This window comes from Chiloscyllium punctatum, chromosome 7 (genome assembly GCF_047496795.1).
Source record: "Chiloscyllium punctatum isolate Juve2018m chromosome 7, sChiPun1.3, whole genome shotgun sequence".
NCBI classification, from domain to species: domain Eukaryota; kingdom Metazoa; phylum Chordata; class Chondrichthyes; order Orectolobiformes; family Hemiscylliidae; genus Chiloscyllium; species Chiloscyllium punctatum.
In genome coordinates this window covers 73444685-73461814 of record NC_092745.1, presented here as the reverse complement: position 1 = coordinate 73461814, position 17130 = coordinate 73444685, and the positions used below count along the sequence as shown (strand labels likewise).

Genomic DNA, 17130 nt, shown 5'->3' with positions numbered 1-17130 from the left:
CTCAAAGGTCTGAGCAATGAGGGCAAGATGCGAAACACCCTCTTAACTAGCCTATCTATAATGTGATCTTAAAATGTGTTGCTGGAAAAGCGCAGCAGGTCAGGCAGCATCCAAGGAGTAGGAGAATCAATGTTTCGGGCATGAGCCCTTCTTCAGGAATGATCCCTTCCTGAAGAAGGGTGGCACGGTGGTTAGCACTGCCGACTCACAGCGCCAGAGACCTGGGTTCAATTCCCGCCTCTGGCGACTCTCTGTGTGGAGTTTGCACATTCTCCCAGTATCTGCGTGGGTTTCCTCCGAGTGCTCCGGTTTCCTCCCACAATCCAAAAATGTGCAGGTTAGGTGAATTGGCCATGCTAAATTGCCCGTAGTGTTAGGTAAAGAGGTAAGTGTAGGGGATTGGGTCTGGGTGGGTTGTGCTTTGGCGGGTTGGTGTGGACTTTTTGGGCCGAAGGGCCTGTTTCCACACTATAAGTAATCTAATCATTCTTCAGTCCATTGACCTAACTGATCAAAAACTCTTTGTAATCCTAGATAACCTCTTTACTATCCGCTATATGACCAAACATGGTGTCTTCCGCAAACTTATTAACCATGCCTTCTATATTCTCATCCAAATCATTTATATAAAATGACAAACAAAAGTGGACCTAGCATTGATCCCTGTGGATTAATTGGGGGAAATTGCACTGTGCTCAGATATAACAGACTCTAGGCACCAATATGGATTGGAGGTGGACAATGTATTTGTATCTTTATAAATAAAAGCTTATTTGTTGACAAAGGCATCTGCATTTTTACCTTTAATACCTGTTTGCCTTGAATTGACATGGTACCACTGGATGGTTATCAAAAGTGAAGTTTGAGAACTACATTTTCTTGAGCCCAAAACTAAAATCCTAGGGGCTTGTGAAAAATTTCAAAAATCAAATTTAAATTGTTAGAGCATGATGTTTTGGAGCCTTTGATGTTTTTGGAGTCTGGTCCATAAGAAGAATGAAAGTAATATGTGGACACAGGATGCAGCAAAAAGAAAACAAAACGTGGCACAGCTTACTGCACAAAGTAAAATTATGAGGAAGGCATTAGCAACTAGATGAGAGTCACTAACCCTTGAAGGTTTGGATTCAGTAGAATTCCTGGATAGAATCTACAAGAAAAATGAATCATTAAATTACTGCAAGGCCTGGTTAGCAAACACCTGATGAAGAAGCGACACTCTGAAAGCTCGTGCTTCCAATTAAACTTATTGGTCTATAACTTGGTGTTGTGTAATTTTTAAACTTTGTACACCTCAGACCAACTCCGGCATCTCCAAATCATGGTTAGAACTTTATAGAGCTTGGAAAATAAATGGATAATCCATGGTAGAATACATAATTAAATTTTGAAAATGATACAAAAGGTGAAAAAAGCTCAACTTAAGATGCCAGTCTCAGTTCTAGTCTTTAAATTACTAGATTGTGCTATGGTATCTTTTACAGACAAATAACTGGCTCTAATTGATGACCACATGTCAGAAAAGGACCCTCTGTTGAACACTGCCCGCTACCTTTAAGAAAAACTGAAGAAAGTTATTCCCTTCAGATTTCATGGAACAAATTAAGTATTCCATTGTGACAAGGAGTGAAAAATCTTGACAGTTACCAGGTTTCTAAATAGTTCAAACACCATGACAGGAGACAGTACACCTGACTGACTGAAAACACAATGACACCTATAAAAACACAAAGCAAATCTACTTATATTAGCAGAAAAGTAAAAAGTAATAGCAATAAACAAGTCTTGGGAATACCTAAGAAATGCTAACAGATGCTTTAGATGTGACTTAAATACGATGGTTTGTGAATTTCAGAGTGAACAGGCGTGGTCTTTGATATGACATGAGGATGATGAAGATAATGATAATTCTAAACAGATTATACTACATAAAGGTGTTTTAAGTTTGATGAATGCTGTAGTTATGAGTCCCCTTTCATTGAGCAGAATTTAATCGTGCCTGGATGCCAACAGTAAGAGGGTAGATTGGTTAAAATGTTATTCTGATTAGCTAAGTAGATGATTATTAATACAAGGTTTAGGATCATAGGAGTACTACCCACACTTGTTTTAAACATGGCAAAGACAGAACTTTGAGATCACAAAAAGGTTATATTTTCCCATAAAATAGCTACAGCAAGCCATTAAGTCCTCATGTTGACTCTAGCGCTATATCTAAGTTGCTGATAAATATTCTCTGTAAAAGGCACAAACGTAATTTGCCATGGTACGTAATAAGACAATTATTTTTGGAAATCATTTGATTTGCTGGTTAACTAAACCAAGCTATAACCGTCAAAATGATCATATTCCCTCAAACGTCAGTTGCTGTTTACCATACAACCTAGCAGTATACAAAGAAATATTTACCTTAAAAGTCAATTAGACATTTCAGTCACAGCTTTATTTGCAGAGTACGTTATACTTTTGGTTCCAAACTATTACATTGCAAAGTCAAATGTAAATGGAACTGATATATAAACATAATGTGAAGAAATCAACCCAAGTGACACTACAATTGCCACTTTATTCCAAGGGTTCAGACTCCAGAAGAATTCTTCACTATGGTTTCTCTTTTAATGAGGAACATAAAAATGGCAGTTGAGAGAAGGGAAAGCTTGGGGAATTTTGACTGGATTGTTTGGTCTCTGCCTTGGACTTCAGAAGTTAACAAATTTCTCTTTACTTCAGTGTCTTGTGATGCACCAGCATTAGATTTTAAGGTTTTTATTGTCAAAGGCAAATTCAGAACTTAAAATTCAATTATTCTTCTTAACTTTGCCCAATTCAGTCCTGTCAATTATCAAAATTGGGCGGGCGGGGAAAATGAAATACAGCATGATTCGTAGGATTTCATCTCGCACTAGTTGTTTAAAACCTTTTAAAGTGCTGCTTCCCGGATAACAATATTCTAAAATGACACCAAGGCAAAGAGAAAGTCATTAACTTTATAGGTGTCTTCCCATTTCGGGCGATTTTCCATCCAGGTAATCCACTTACAAATAATTCAAAATGAATGCGGATGTTTTTGTAACTAGTAGCAAATAAACTATAACAGATTATTGTTTAAATAGTTATTGACCTGTGAAATAATGCACTGTTACTGTGAGTTACATCGCCCTCTTCGAGTGGAGACGATTATCGCAGATTTGATCTTGGCTTCCCTTGTCAATCATACAGTAACACTGAGCGTACAACAGGGAACAACCGAAAAACCAAGCACAGCCGTCCCCATTCTCCGAGGACACTTGTACATACCATCACTGCGAAATCCCCATTCTGATACAATATGTGCCTATACATTATTCATATTCACGCAGAAGGAGACATCAAAATCAACTCCTTCCCCAAGATGGCGCCGCCCAACATCTCTGACCGGGACGGAGCAGTGGCGCATGCTCGGAGCCAGATAGCCGCACGTGACGTGACAGTTGGACCAAGGTGGCGACAGTGCAGTATTTGATAAGATGAATCAGCATACGTTATAAAATATAAGTTGTCATGAGATTGTAAATTAGGAATTGATATTTATAATAGATTGTAAATGGGATCGACAAATGTATTATAGAATATTATAGAGCTGAGACATGCCTTTTGGTCCAAACCGATTAAAATGCCCGTCCACACTAACCCCATTTCCCTATACTTGGCCCATATCATTCTAATCTTTTCCTATCCATGTATTTGCCTTTTAAATATTGTTAACATACCTCCCTCAACAACTTTCGCAAGCATCTCATTCCAGATGCCTACCACACTCTGTGTAAAAAAGTTGCCCTTCAGGTTCCCCTTTATTCTTTCCCCTCTAACATTAAATTGATGCCCTTTCGTCTTCGATCCCCCAACGCTGGGAAAATGACTGAATGACTGCAAATAAAGCTTATCCATGCCTCTCATGATCTTATACACCTTTATAAAATTCCCCCCTCAGTCTCCTATGCTCTAAAGAAAAAGTCTAAGCATATCTTGGATGAATCTGTTAGGAGAGGTCACAGCACAGAAACAGATAAGTGGATGTTTTAAGCATGGTTTTAAAATAATTCTGCAGTAGTGAATGGATTAGGTTCTTTCTTGATTATATGTTTTATTGAGCTATGTCTCTTGATTAAACTTAAAATATAAACCATAAGTATTACTTTAACCTGGAGCAGTGTTTTGTAGGGGAATAAGACAGTGCTATTTTCTGGGTCTGTAGATTGAAAGAAGCAAAAATGGCCCTTAGTAGAGTGATGCACTTTCTTGTCAGATGTGGGAGTTCAAGGAGAGTTTACGGGTTACTGAGGATTATATCTGCAATAAATGCCATTGGTTGCGAATCTTATCAGATCAAATGGATCAGTTGGAGAGGCAGTTAGAAGCAATGAGGAATTTAAAAGCCCAAGGGGATGTGATGGATGGCAGTTACAGGAAGGGGTGGACGTCTCAGATACAGTCATATAGGTGGGTTAACTCCAGGAAAGGTAAGAGAGGTAGGCAAATAGTGCAGGAGTCTTCTGTGGCTATCCCCATTTCAAACAAGTATGTTGTTTTGGAAAATTAGATTAGATTACTTACAATGTGGAAACAAGCCCTTCGGCCCAATAAGTCCACACCGACCCACAACCCACCCCTCTACATTTACCCCTTCACCTAACACTATGGGCAATTTAGCATGGCCAATCCACCTAACCTGCACTTTTTTGGATTGTGGGAGGAAACCGGAGCACCCGGAGGAAACCCACGCAGGCAATGTGCAAACTCCACGCAGTCAGTCGCCTGAGGTGGGAATTGAACCCAGGTCTCTGGCACTATGAGGCAGCAGTGCTAACCACTGTGTCACTGTGGGGGGTGATGGATTCTCAGGGGAACGTAGCATAAACAGCCACGTTTCTGGTATTGAAACTGGCTCTAACGTAATGAGAGGTACGTCGAGTTCCAAGAGATCGGTTGTCTTAGGGGACTCTAGTCTGAGGTACAGACAGATGTTTTTGTGGCCAGTAGCAAAAAATCAGAATGGTGTGTTGCTTCCCTGGTTCCAGGATCAAGGATGTCTCAGAGGGCGCAGAATGTTCTCAAGGGGGAGAGGGGCAGCAGGAGGTCATTTTACACATTGGAACCAATGTCATAGGAAGGAAAAAGGATGAGATTCTGAAGGGAGATTGCAGAGAGTTAGGCAGGAATTTAAAAAGGAGGTTCTTGAGAGTAGTAATATCTGGATTACTCCAGGTGCTACAAGCGAGCGAGGGCAGGAATAGGAGGATAGAGCAGATGAATGCATGGCTGAGGAGCTGGTGTATGGAAGAAGGATTCACATTTTTGGATCATTGAAATCTCTTTTGGGGTAGAAGTGATCTGTACAAGAAGGACGCATTGCACCTAAATTGGAAGGGGATGAATATACTGGCAGGGAGATTTGCTAGAACTGCTCGAAAGGATGGCTCGGGGATGGACAGGACTGGCAGCTTAATGTTCCAGGATACAAATGCTACAGAAAGGATAGAAAGGAAGGTAAGAGAGGAGGGGAAGTGGTGTGTTTGATCAGGGATAGCATTACAGCTGTACTGAGGGAGGATATTCTCGGAAATACATCCAGAGAAATTATTTGGGTGGAACTGAGAAATAAGAAAGGGATGATTACCTTATTGGGATTTTTTTATAGACCCCTTATAGTCAGAGGGAAATTGAGAAACAAATTTGTCAGGAAATCTCAGTTATCTGTAAGAATAATAGAGTGGTTATGGAAGGGGATTTTAACTTTCCAAACATAGATTGGGACTGCCATAGTGTTAAGGGTTTAGATGGAGAGGAATTTGTTAAGTGTGTACAAGAAATATTTCTGATTCAATATGTGGATGTACCCACTAGGGAAGGTGCAAAACTTGACCTACTCTTGGAAAATAAGGCAGGGCAGGTGACTGAGGTGTCAGTGGGGAAGCATTTTGGGGCTAGCAACCATTCTATTAGTTTTAAAATAGGGGAAAATGTTCGACCAGATCTAAAAGTTGAAGTTCTAAATTGGAGGAAGGCCAATTTTGACAGCATTAGGCAAGAACTTTCAAAAGCTGATTGGCCGCAAATGTTCAAAGATATAGGGACGGCTGGAAAATGAGATAACAAGAAATGAGATAACGAGAGTCCAGGGAAAGTATATTTCTGTTAGATTGAAAGGAAAGGCTGGTAGGTATAGGGAATGCTGGATGACTAAAGAAAAAGAAGGAAGCATATGTAAGGTATAGACAGGATAGATCGAGTGAATCCTTAAAAGGGTAAAAAGGCAGTAGGAGTATACTTTAGAGAAAAATCGGGGGCAAAAAGGGGACATGAGATAGCTGTGGCAAATAGAGTTAAGGAGAATCCAAAGGGTTTTTACAAATACCTTAAGGTCAAAAGGGTAACTAGGGAGAGAATAGGGCCCCTTGAAGATCAGCAAGGTGGCCTTTATGTGGAACTGCAGGAGATAGGGGAGATACTAAATGAGTATTTTGCATCAGTATTTACTGTGGAAAAGGACATGGAAGATATAGAATGTAGGGAAATAGATGGTGACATCTTGAAAAATGTCCATATTACAGAGGAGGAAGTGCTGGATGTCTTGAAACATATAAAAGTGGATAAATCCCCAGGTGTACCCTAGAACTCTGTGGGAAGCTAGGGAAGTGATTGCTAGGCCTCTTACTGAGATATTTGTGTCATCGATAGTCACAGGTGAGGTGCCAGAAGCCTGGAGGTTGGTTAATGTGGTGCCACTGTTTAAGAAAGATGGTGAGGGCAAGCCAGGGAACTATAGACCAGTGAGCCTGACGTCAGTAGTCGGCAAGTTGTTGGAGGGAATCCTAAGGGACAGGATGTACATGTATTTGGAAAGGCAAGAACTGATGAGGGATAATCAACATGGCTTTTGTGCGTGGGAAATCATGTCTCACAAACTTGATTGAGTATTTTGAAGAAGTAACAAAGAGGATTCATGAGGGCAGAACATTGGAAGTGATCTATATGGACTTCAGTAAGGCGTTCGACAAGGTTCCCCATGGGAGACTGGTTAGCAATAAAGGGAGAACTAGTCATTTGGATACAGAACTGGTTCAAAGGTAGATGACAGAGGGTGGTGGTGGAGGGTTGTTTTTCGGAATAGAGGCCTGTGACCAGTGAGTGCTACAAGGATCAGTGCTGGGTCCACTACTTTTCATTATTTATTAAATGATTTGGATGTGAGCAGAAGAGGTACAGTTAGTAAGTTTGCAGATGACACCAAAGTTGGAGGTGTAGTGGACAGCGAAGAGGGATACCTCCGATTACAACGGGATCTTGATCAGATGGGCCAATGGGCTGAGAAGTGGCAGATGGAGTTTAATGCAGACAAATGCGAGGTGCTGCATTTAGGGAAGGCAAATCTTAGCAGGACTTATACACATAATGGTGAGGTTTTTAGATTTAGATTACTTACAGTGCGGAAACAGGCCCTTCGGCCCAACAAGTCCACACCGACTCTTCAAAAAGCAACCCACCCAGACCCATTCACCTAACACTACAGGCAATTTAGCATGGCCAATTCACCTAAACTGCACATTTTTGGACTGTGGGAGGAAACCCACGCAGAGAATGTACAAACTCCACACAGACAGCTGCCTGAGGCTGGAATTGAACCTGGGTCTCTGGTGCTGTGAGGCAGCAATGCTAACCACTATGCCACCGTGCCACCCACAGTCCTAGGTCCTAGGGAGTGTTGCTGAACAAATAGACATTGGAGTGCAGGTTCATAGCTCCTTGAAAGTGAAGTTGCAGGTAGATAGGATAGTGAGAAGGCGTTTGGTATGCTTTCCTTTATTAGTCAGAGTATTGAGTACAGGAGTTGGGAGGTCATGTTGCGGTTGTACAGGACATTGGTTAGGCCACTGCTGGAATATTGCATGCAATTCTGGTCTCCTTCCTGTTGGAAAGATGTTATGAACTTGAAAGGGTTCAGAAAAGATTTACAAGGATGTTGCCAGGGTTGGAGGATTTGAGCTACAGGGAGAGGTTGAATAGGCTAGGACTGTTTTCCCTGAGGCGTCGGAGGCTGAGGGGTGATCTTACAGAGGTTTACAAAATTATGAGGAGCATGGATAGAATAAATAGACAAAGTCTTTTCCCTGAGGTTGGGGAGTCCAGAACTAGAGAGCATAGGTTCAGGTTGAGAGGGGAAAGATATAAAAGAGACCTAAGGGGCAACTTTTTCATGCAGAGGATTGAATGTGTAAAGAATGAGCTGCCAAATGAAGTAGTGGAGTCTAGTATAATTGCAACATTTAAAAGGCATCTGGATGGGTATCTGAATAGGAAGGGTTTGGAGGGATATGGGCCAGGTGCTGGCAGGTGGGACTAGATTGGGTTGGGATATCTGGTTGGCATGGACGAGTTGGACTGAAGGGTCTGTTTCTGTGCTGTACATCTCTATGACTCTATCCAATCTCTCCCTCTAACTCAGACCATTGAGTCCAGGCAATATCCTTGTAAATTTCTTCTGCACTCTTTCCAGCTTAATAACATCACTCCTATAACAAGGTTTATGAAAACTGAACACTGTCCTCCATGTGCAGCTTCACCAACGTCCTGTACAACAGCAACATAACTTCCTAACGTTTATACTCAATGCCCTGACTGATGAATGCCAAAATGTCAAAAGCCTGCTTCACTGCCCTGCCTACCTGTGATTCCACTTTCAGACAACTGTGAACCTGAATTCTGAGATGCATCTGTTCCACTACACTCCTTAAGGTCCTACCATTCACCATGAAACCTCTACCTTGATTTGACTTTCTAAAATGCAAGACCTTACACTTATTTATATTAAACTTCATTTGCCATTTCTTGGCCCACTTCCTCAGCTGATCAAGGTCCTGTTGCAATTTCTGATAACCTTCCTCACTGTTCATGAAACCACCTATTTTAATGTCATCAACAAAATTACTAATCATGCCTTGTACATTCTTATCCAAATCATTAATATAGATAGCAAAATGGGCCCAGCACCGATTCTGGACCACTAGTCACAGACCTCCAGTCCAACAAGCATCTTTCCACTATTATCCTCTGTTTCCTACCATCAAGCCAATTTTGTATCCAATTTGCCAGCTCGCTCTGCATTCTATGCAATCTAACCTTCCAGAGCAGCCTACCATGTGGAACTTTATCAAAGACCTTACTGAAATCCAGATAGACTATTTCTACTACCAAACCTTCATCAACCTTCCTAGTCACTTCATCAAAGAACTCTAACAAATTTGTGAGGCATGATCTCCCAGTCACAAAACCATGCTGACTACTCCTAATCATTGTAAATAGATTGTAAATATAATGCACATTAAGAATTTGTAACATACCAAAAGAAAAAAAGAAGTGCTGGAGAAACTCAGCAGGTCTGGCAGCATCTGTAAAGAGAGAACCAGAGATTCATGTTTCCCTCCTGAGGTGCTGCTGGGCTTGCTGAGTCTCTAGAACACTTTCCATATTGATTTCAGATTTTCAGCATCTCCAGTATTTTGCTTTTACGTATATACATTACTGAACACCAGAAACTAGCAAATATATATACCTAGAGCACTTCAATTCAAGCTTCTAAAAACTGCACATCTGTATAATCTTCCAATCATTGATTTTAATTGTGTTTTATTTTTTTTAAAAAACTTAACCAGACGACTTAATTGCATTGGGACAGTGGATTTCCAGACTAGTCCAAACTGAAATCTGGAAATAGATTAATATAGTTTGATTTATTGTTGTCACATGTATGGAAAGACAGTAAAAAGTGTTGTTTTGTGTGATATACAGGCAGATCATACATACAAAGTGCATCAGGGGAGCAGAACAGAATGCAGAATACAGTGTTACAGCCACAGATACAGAGATCAGAATTAAAATTTGAGAGGCCCTTTCAAAAGTCTGATAACAGAGAAGAAATTGTTCTTGAATTTGTTTGTAAGTGTATTCAAACTTTTATACCATCTGCCTGAAGGAAGAGGATGGAAGGGAGTATTGTCAGGGTGGGAGGGGTCTTAGTTGTTTTCCCGAGGCAGTGGGATATATATAGTTGGAAGACTGGTTTGAGCGAATTACTGTGCTGTGTTCATGGCTCTCTGTAATTTCTTGTGATCTTGGGAAGAATAGCAGCCATACCATGCTGTGATGGATCCAGATAGATGCTTCTGTGGTGCACCTCCAAAAATTAGTAAGAGTCTTTGTGGACATGCTAAATTTCTTTAGCATTCAGAGGAAATAGAGAGAGACCTTGCTGTCCTTTCTTGACCATCACATTGACGTGCGTAGACCAGGACAGATTGTTGGTGATCATCACTCCCAGGAGCTTGTTGATATCTACTATTTCCACTTCAACACCATTGATGCGGACAAAAGTGTTCCCTTCATTCTGCTTCCTGACATCAATAACCAGCTCCTTTGTTTTGCTGACATTGATAGAGAGATTGTTGTTGTCACAAAGCTAGTCATAGATCCATAGAGTCATAGAGATGTACAGCATGGAAACAGACCCTTCGGTTCAACCCGTCCATGCCGACCAGATGTCCCAACCCAATCTAATCCCACCTGCCAGCACCCGGCCCATATCCCTCCAAACCCTTCCTATTCATATACCCATCCAAATGCCTTTTAAATGTTGCAATTGTACCAGCCTCCAGCACTTCCTCTGGCAGCTCATTCCACACACGTACCACCCTCTGTGTGAAAAACTTGCCCCTTAGGTCTCTTTTATATCTTTTCCTTCTCACCGTAAACCTACGCCCTTTAGTTCTGGGCTCCCCGATCCCAGGTAAAAGACTTTGCCTATTTATCCTATCCATGCCCATCATGATTATGTAAACTTCTATAAGGTCACCCCCTTCTCTCAAAGTTACTGTGCCCTTGAATTTTTTCCAGAGAGGGGGTATTTGACCAGGCTCCAACTAGGCTGGGTTTGACAGGTTCATTAGGGCCCTTTTTGTTTACTCCTAACAGATAATGCCTCGAGCATGTCTTTCATGTCTTTTAGGATGTGGAAGCTTTGGAAAGGGTGCAGAGGAGATTTATTAGGATGTTGCCTGGTATGGAGGGAAGGTCTTACGAGGGAAGGCTGAGGGACTTGAGGCTGTTTTCATTAGAGAGAAGAAGGTTGAGAGGTGACTTAATAGAGACATATAAGATAATCAGAGGATTAGGTAAGGTGGACAGAGAGAGCCTTTTTCCAAGAATGGTGACGGCGAGCACAAGGGGGCATAGCTTTAAATTGAGGGGTGATAGATATAGGACAGATGTCAGAAGTAGTTTCTTTACTCAGAGAGTAGTAAGGGTATCGAAAGCTTTGCCTGCAACGGTAGTATATCCGCCAACTTTAAGTACATTTAAGTCATCATTGGATAAGCATATGGACTTAAATGTACTTAATAGTGTAGGTTAGATGGGCTTCAGATTGGCATGACAGATCAGCGCAACATGGAGGGCCGAAGGGCCTGTACTGTGCTGTAATGTTCTATATTCTATGTTCTTAAAAAAAATCTGGTATAATCAAAGTGGAGTGGCCAGAATAGCTGTGCAGCTAGTCTTCGTTTAGATTAGAGTTGGTTCAGCAGCAGGGTGTGTAAAGAAAAGCTGCTGGAAGCAAATCTACCCTGGTACTCTCTCTCTGACTTAAAACCTGTCAGTGTTTGCTTGATTTTACCTTTTGTGCCAAGACGGTATTTATGGGGATTGTTGCAAATATGTTTTGAACAACATCATAAGGTCGGGATAGTCTGTTGTGTTTTTGGATAGGATAAGTTATTCAGGTATTCTATTTTCTGTTCATTATGTTTCATTCCATAATTTTGGAAATAAATTCTGCTTGTTTAAAACTTGGCAGTTCGACCAGCTAATTCAGTCTGGGGATATCCACTGTACACTTACCTGAAACAAATAGCAAAGTTACAGTCTGGGCTACCTGCTTAAAAATGTTTTGAGGGGTCGGGCCAAGTCCATAACATTGTCTTTACACCATGCAGCTATGGACTAAATATACAAAATCTGGCACGGATTCAGTCCTAAGGGCAGTGGAATTTTGATATTGTACCTGTTCATGGGAAATCATGTCTCAGTAACTTGATTGTGTTCTTTTGAAGAGGTGACACAAAAGATTAATGAACACAGAGCTGTAGACGTTGTCTGTATGAACTCCAACAAAGCTTCACATGGCAGACCAATTAGTACGGTTGGATTACTTGGGATTGAGGGTGAGCAAGCCAATTGGAGACAAAATTAAGGACAGATACCTGATGAAGTAGCAGCACTCTGAAAGCTAGTACTTCCAAATAAACCTGTTGGACTATAACCTGGTGTTGTGTGATTTTTAAATTTGTCCACACCAGTCCAACACTGGCACCTCCACATCTTGAAGAAAGGAGACAGAGGATGGATGTAGAGGGGTCTTTTCAGACTGGACACCTGTGACCAGCGGTGTGACACAAGGATTGGTGCTGGGTCCACTGCTTTTCATCACTTATATAAATGATTTGGATGTGAATATAGGAGATATGGTTAGTAAGTTTGCAGATGACACCAAAATAGGTAGGGTAGTGGACATTGCAGAAGATTATCTCGGAGTAAAATGTGATCATGATCAGATGGGCTCAGGAATGACAGAGGAGAAAGTGAGGACTGCAGATGCTGGAGATCAGAGCTGAAAATGTGTTGCTGGAAAAGCGCAGCAGGTCAGGCAGCATCCAAGGAGCAGGAGAATCGATGTTTCGGGCATGAGCCCTTCTTCAGGAATGAGGAAAGTGTGCCTAGCAGGCTAAGATAAAAGGTAGGGAGGAGCGTTGGAAATGCGAATGGGTGGAAAGAAGTTAAGGTGAGGGTGATAGGCCGGAGTGGAGGTGGGGGCGGAGAGGTCAGGAAGAAGATTGCAGGTTAGGAAGGTGGTGCTGAGTTCGAGGGTTGGGACTGAGACAAGGTGGGGAGAGGGGAAATAAGGAAACTGGAGAAATTTGAGTTCATCCCTTGTGGTTGGAGGGTTCCAAGGCGGAAGATGAGGCGCTCTTCCTCCAGCTGTCGTGTTGCTATGGTCTGGCGATGGAGGAGTATAAGGACCTGCATATCCTTGGTGGAGTGGGAGGGGGAGTTGAAGTGTTGAGCCACGAGGTGGTTGGATTGGTTGGTCCGGGTGTCCCAGAGGTGTTCTCTGAAATGTTCCACAAGTAGGCGGCCTGTCTCCCAACATAGAGGAGGTGCGGAACGTTTCAGAGAACACCTCTGGGACACCCGGACCAACCAACCCAACCACCCTGTGGCTCAACACTTCAGCTCCCCCTCCCACTCCACCAAGGACATGCAGGTCCTTGGACTCCTCCATCGCCAGACCATAGCAACACGACGGCTGGAGGAAGAGCGCCTCATCTTCCGCCTTGGAACCCTCCAACCACAAGGGATGAACTCAGATTTCTCCAGTTTCCTCATTTCCCCTCCCCCCACCTTGTCTCAGTCCCAACCCTCGAACTCAGCACCACCTTCCTAACCTGCAATCTTCTTCCTGACCTCTCCGCCCCCACCCCCACTCCGGCCTATCACCCTCACCTTAACCTCCTTCCACCTATTGCATTTCCAACGCCCCTCCCCCAAGTCCCTCCTCCCTACCTTTTATCTTAGCCTGCTGGGCACACTTTCCTCATTCCTAAAGAAGGGCTAATGCTCGAAACATCGATTCTCCTGCTCCTTGGATGCTGCCTGACCTGCTGCGCTTTTCCAGCAACACATTTTCAGCTCAGGAATGACAGACACAGCTTAATTTAAATAAATGAGAGGTGTTGCATTTTGGTAAGGCAAAGTGGGGCAGGACCTATACAGTTAATGGTAGGGCCCTGGGGAGTGTTGCTGAATAAAGAGACCCGGAGATGCAGATGCATATTTTCTTGAAAATGGAGTTGCAGTTACATAGGGTGGTGAAGAAGGTGTTTGGTATTGTTATGAAGATGTAGGTGTACTGTACGTTTAAGAGAGTTAAAAGCTAGCAGTGACAGCACTAAGTGTTCTCAATAAGACACAATGTGACATGTGGTCCAGCTACTAGGATAGCTAGCATAGCTGGTTGCCTGGAGACAAAAACAGATTCAAATTAGGCCGATCAGTTTAAATTATACCTCGAAAAATACCAAACTCCAATCAAGTTTGAATTTAGTATATTGACAATCTTAAAAAACAAGGACACAATATAATGCTTTGGGAGTATAAGACCGGGGAAAATTAAACAGTTGGGAGTAGAATGCCAAGCCAGCATGAAGAGACTGCCCGAAAAATAGTTCTGTGAAAGTACCTTTATCGATCATTAACTTATAAAGCAGAATCCCCAAGAAGAAGAAAAGGAGATGGAAATACAGAGAACCGAAAGCTGGTTGGTTTTGAGATAAGAAGTTTTGTTTTGTGAATCTTAATTGGGTGTTTTATCAGACTAGTATTCGAAGGAGAAGGTAAAAGATAGGTTTGAGGAGGTTGTAAATAGCTGTTAGTTAATTAATTTTTATTTTAAATAGTTCTTGGCCTCTCAAATTTTCACAGATTGCTGCACTGGATAAATCTTTTCTGTGCTGCTGGTTTAAATTAAGCAGGATAGTTTACCCCGTGTCCTAACAGTTTGTGGGCTTGTCTTCACGATTTGAACTAATTTAGACAGATTTGAATAGATTTGGGGGTACGAAAAATCCCAGCAGATTTAAACACTTTCAGGTGAGTGTCCTAGATCTTTAAATAAAACTTAGGTCAGGCATTTTGTTTAATTTCAGTGACTTGTGGTTATTTAAATTAAAAGTGAGAAAAATGGCTCTTAAAATTGCTAAAGCAGTTCTGGGAATTGAAGATTATTCTCAAATTTGCGAAGAAAGTTTAGAAGGAAAGAAAACGGCAAATAGCAAATTAGAATTAGCAAATAAGTTAGATTTGGGTTTAACCAAGGACAAAAGTAAAGCTGAAATTGTCAGGGAATTACTCAAATAATTAGGTGTGTCAGAGAAACAGACAAGTGTAATAGAGGTAGTAAAATTTAAATTACAATTGAGGAAAATGGAATTAGAAGAGAGGCAGAGAGAGAGAGAGAAGATTCTTGTCTGAGCAAAAAGAGCGAGAAGGAAGGGTGTGAGAGAGAGAGAGAGGAAAAAGAAAAAGAGAAGGTTCTTAACTGAGCAAAAAGAGAGAGAATTTGAACTTGAGAAGATGCAACTTAGTCAGCAAAGTAAAGTCAACATGATGGAGATTAAAAGACTAGGTAGTGATATATATATAAATATGTCAAAACTCTGCCACAGTTTGATGGAAAAGATGTTGAAGCCTTCTTTATTTCATTTGAAAAATTGGTGATGCAGATGGAGTGGGTAGTAATGCTACTTCAGACTAAACTGGTAGGCAGAGCTAGTGAGGTGTTTGCCGCAGTCAGATGAGGGGTCAATAGATTATGAAGAGGTTAATTGGCTATTGTAAGTACTTCTGAACTGGTACCACAAGCACATAGACAATGTTTCAGGAACACAAAGAAGGAACTAGGTCAGACTTATGTTGAGTTTGAAAGAATTAAACATAGACATTTTGATCGATGGTATCAAAACTGAGGAGTTAAAACAGAAATATCTTGGTATTTTCCCAGACTGTGTGGTAACCAGATCCCACTGTCATAAGTCACAGCATGAAGTGAAAAGTAAAGAGAAAGATGAAGTAGTTGAGGTTCAGTTAGCGCATACCCTGTTTGACGTAAAGATAGGACCTTTGAGGCTCTAAGAGAGATTATGCTGCTTGAGGAGTTTAGAAACTTACTTCCAGAGATGGTTAGAATTCTCGTGGAGGAATAGAATATTCAGGAAGTGAGAAGGGCAACAGAATTAGCAGATGAGTACATGTTGGTGCATAAGACAATCTCTGGCCAGAATTTCGTCCTGTGAGGGATAGAAGTTGGGAGAAGGGGAGATCCTACACTATGAAACCAAGAGTAGAGAGAGCAGTGGTAAGAATTTACCACAGTGTGAAAAAGAAGCCCAAGAGGGTGGAAAGGAGGTGAAAAGCTTCAGGTGTTTCCACTGTGGGAAAGGGATACTTAAGGACACAGTGCTGGCCATTAAAGAAAGGCATTCTGGGATAAGATGTAGTAAAAGAAGCTAAGCCAGTGGCGTTAGTGAAGATAGTAAAAGAGACCCCGAGAAGAGTCGAGAAGCTGCAGGAGAGTGCACAGCTTTGGCAAGGGTATGGAGTTAGTACCTGATCTCTACAAAGAATTCACCTCTGTGGGTAAAGTTTACTGAAAAAGAACGGGGGAGAAGGACAAGAAGTTATAATTTTGAGAGATACAGGATCTAACTAGTCACTGATAGTAAGGGATGAGTGAATATGCACTCTTTCTGATCTGTTACCTGAGAGTGTGGTAATTTGTGGGATAGATGGACAGAAATTTACCATTCCCCTATGTAAGATCAGGTTGGAGTGCCAACTCAAGACTGGGGATGTTACAGTGGGACTGATTGACAGAGTGCCAGTTTCAGGAATTCTGTTTGTTCTTTGGGAATGATTTGGCAGGATCCAAGATGGGTGTGACACCCCTTGTTGTGGGGAAGTCCAAGGAAGACCAAGAAACCGAGGAGGTTAAAACAGAAATGTCTGGTATTTCCCAGACTGTGTGGTAACCAGATTGCACTATCATAAGTCACAGCATGAAGTGAAAAGTAAAGAGAAAGGTGAAGGAGTTGAGGTTCAGTTAGCGCATACCCTGTTTGATGTAATGGTGCAGGAAAGATCTGAACAGACAGAGGGTCAGACAGAAGTGTTTTGTCCTGAAAGGCTAAGGGACTTGCAACAGCAAGACAAGACAATAAAAGATACATATATGTGGATGCATACACTGAAAAGGAGGCAGAGAATTTTCCAGAGGGTTATTATCTTAAAGGCAGAAATGGGGAGTTTATTACAAAGGAAAAATGGGCCGAAGTGCTCCAGATTGTGTTAGCAATAGCATACAGACAGGAAGTGTTATAAGTAGCACATGAACTACCTGTGGGGGTCACCTAGGAGTATGAAAGACTCAGACTAAGATACAAAAACATTTTTATTGGTCTGGAATGCACAAGGATGTGGTTAACGTTT

General features: G+C 41.7%; 1 protein-coding gene across 4 annotated transcripts in view; it reads right to left on the bottom strand.

Moving 5' to 3' along the window:
* Positions 1 to 3413, bottom strand: part of atg4c (autophagy related 4C, cysteine peptidase) — a 58285-nt gene extending 54872 nt beyond the window's left edge. For 3 of the 4 annotated variants that reach the window (XR_011961123.1, XR_011961124.1, XM_072574035.1), the window contains exon 1: positions 3298 to 3413. The gene's annotated coding sequence lies outside the window, so the exon portion shown is untranslated. The other variant, XM_072574036.1, reaches the window with a different exon arrangement.
* Positions 3414 to 17130: the final 13717 nt, after the last annotated feature.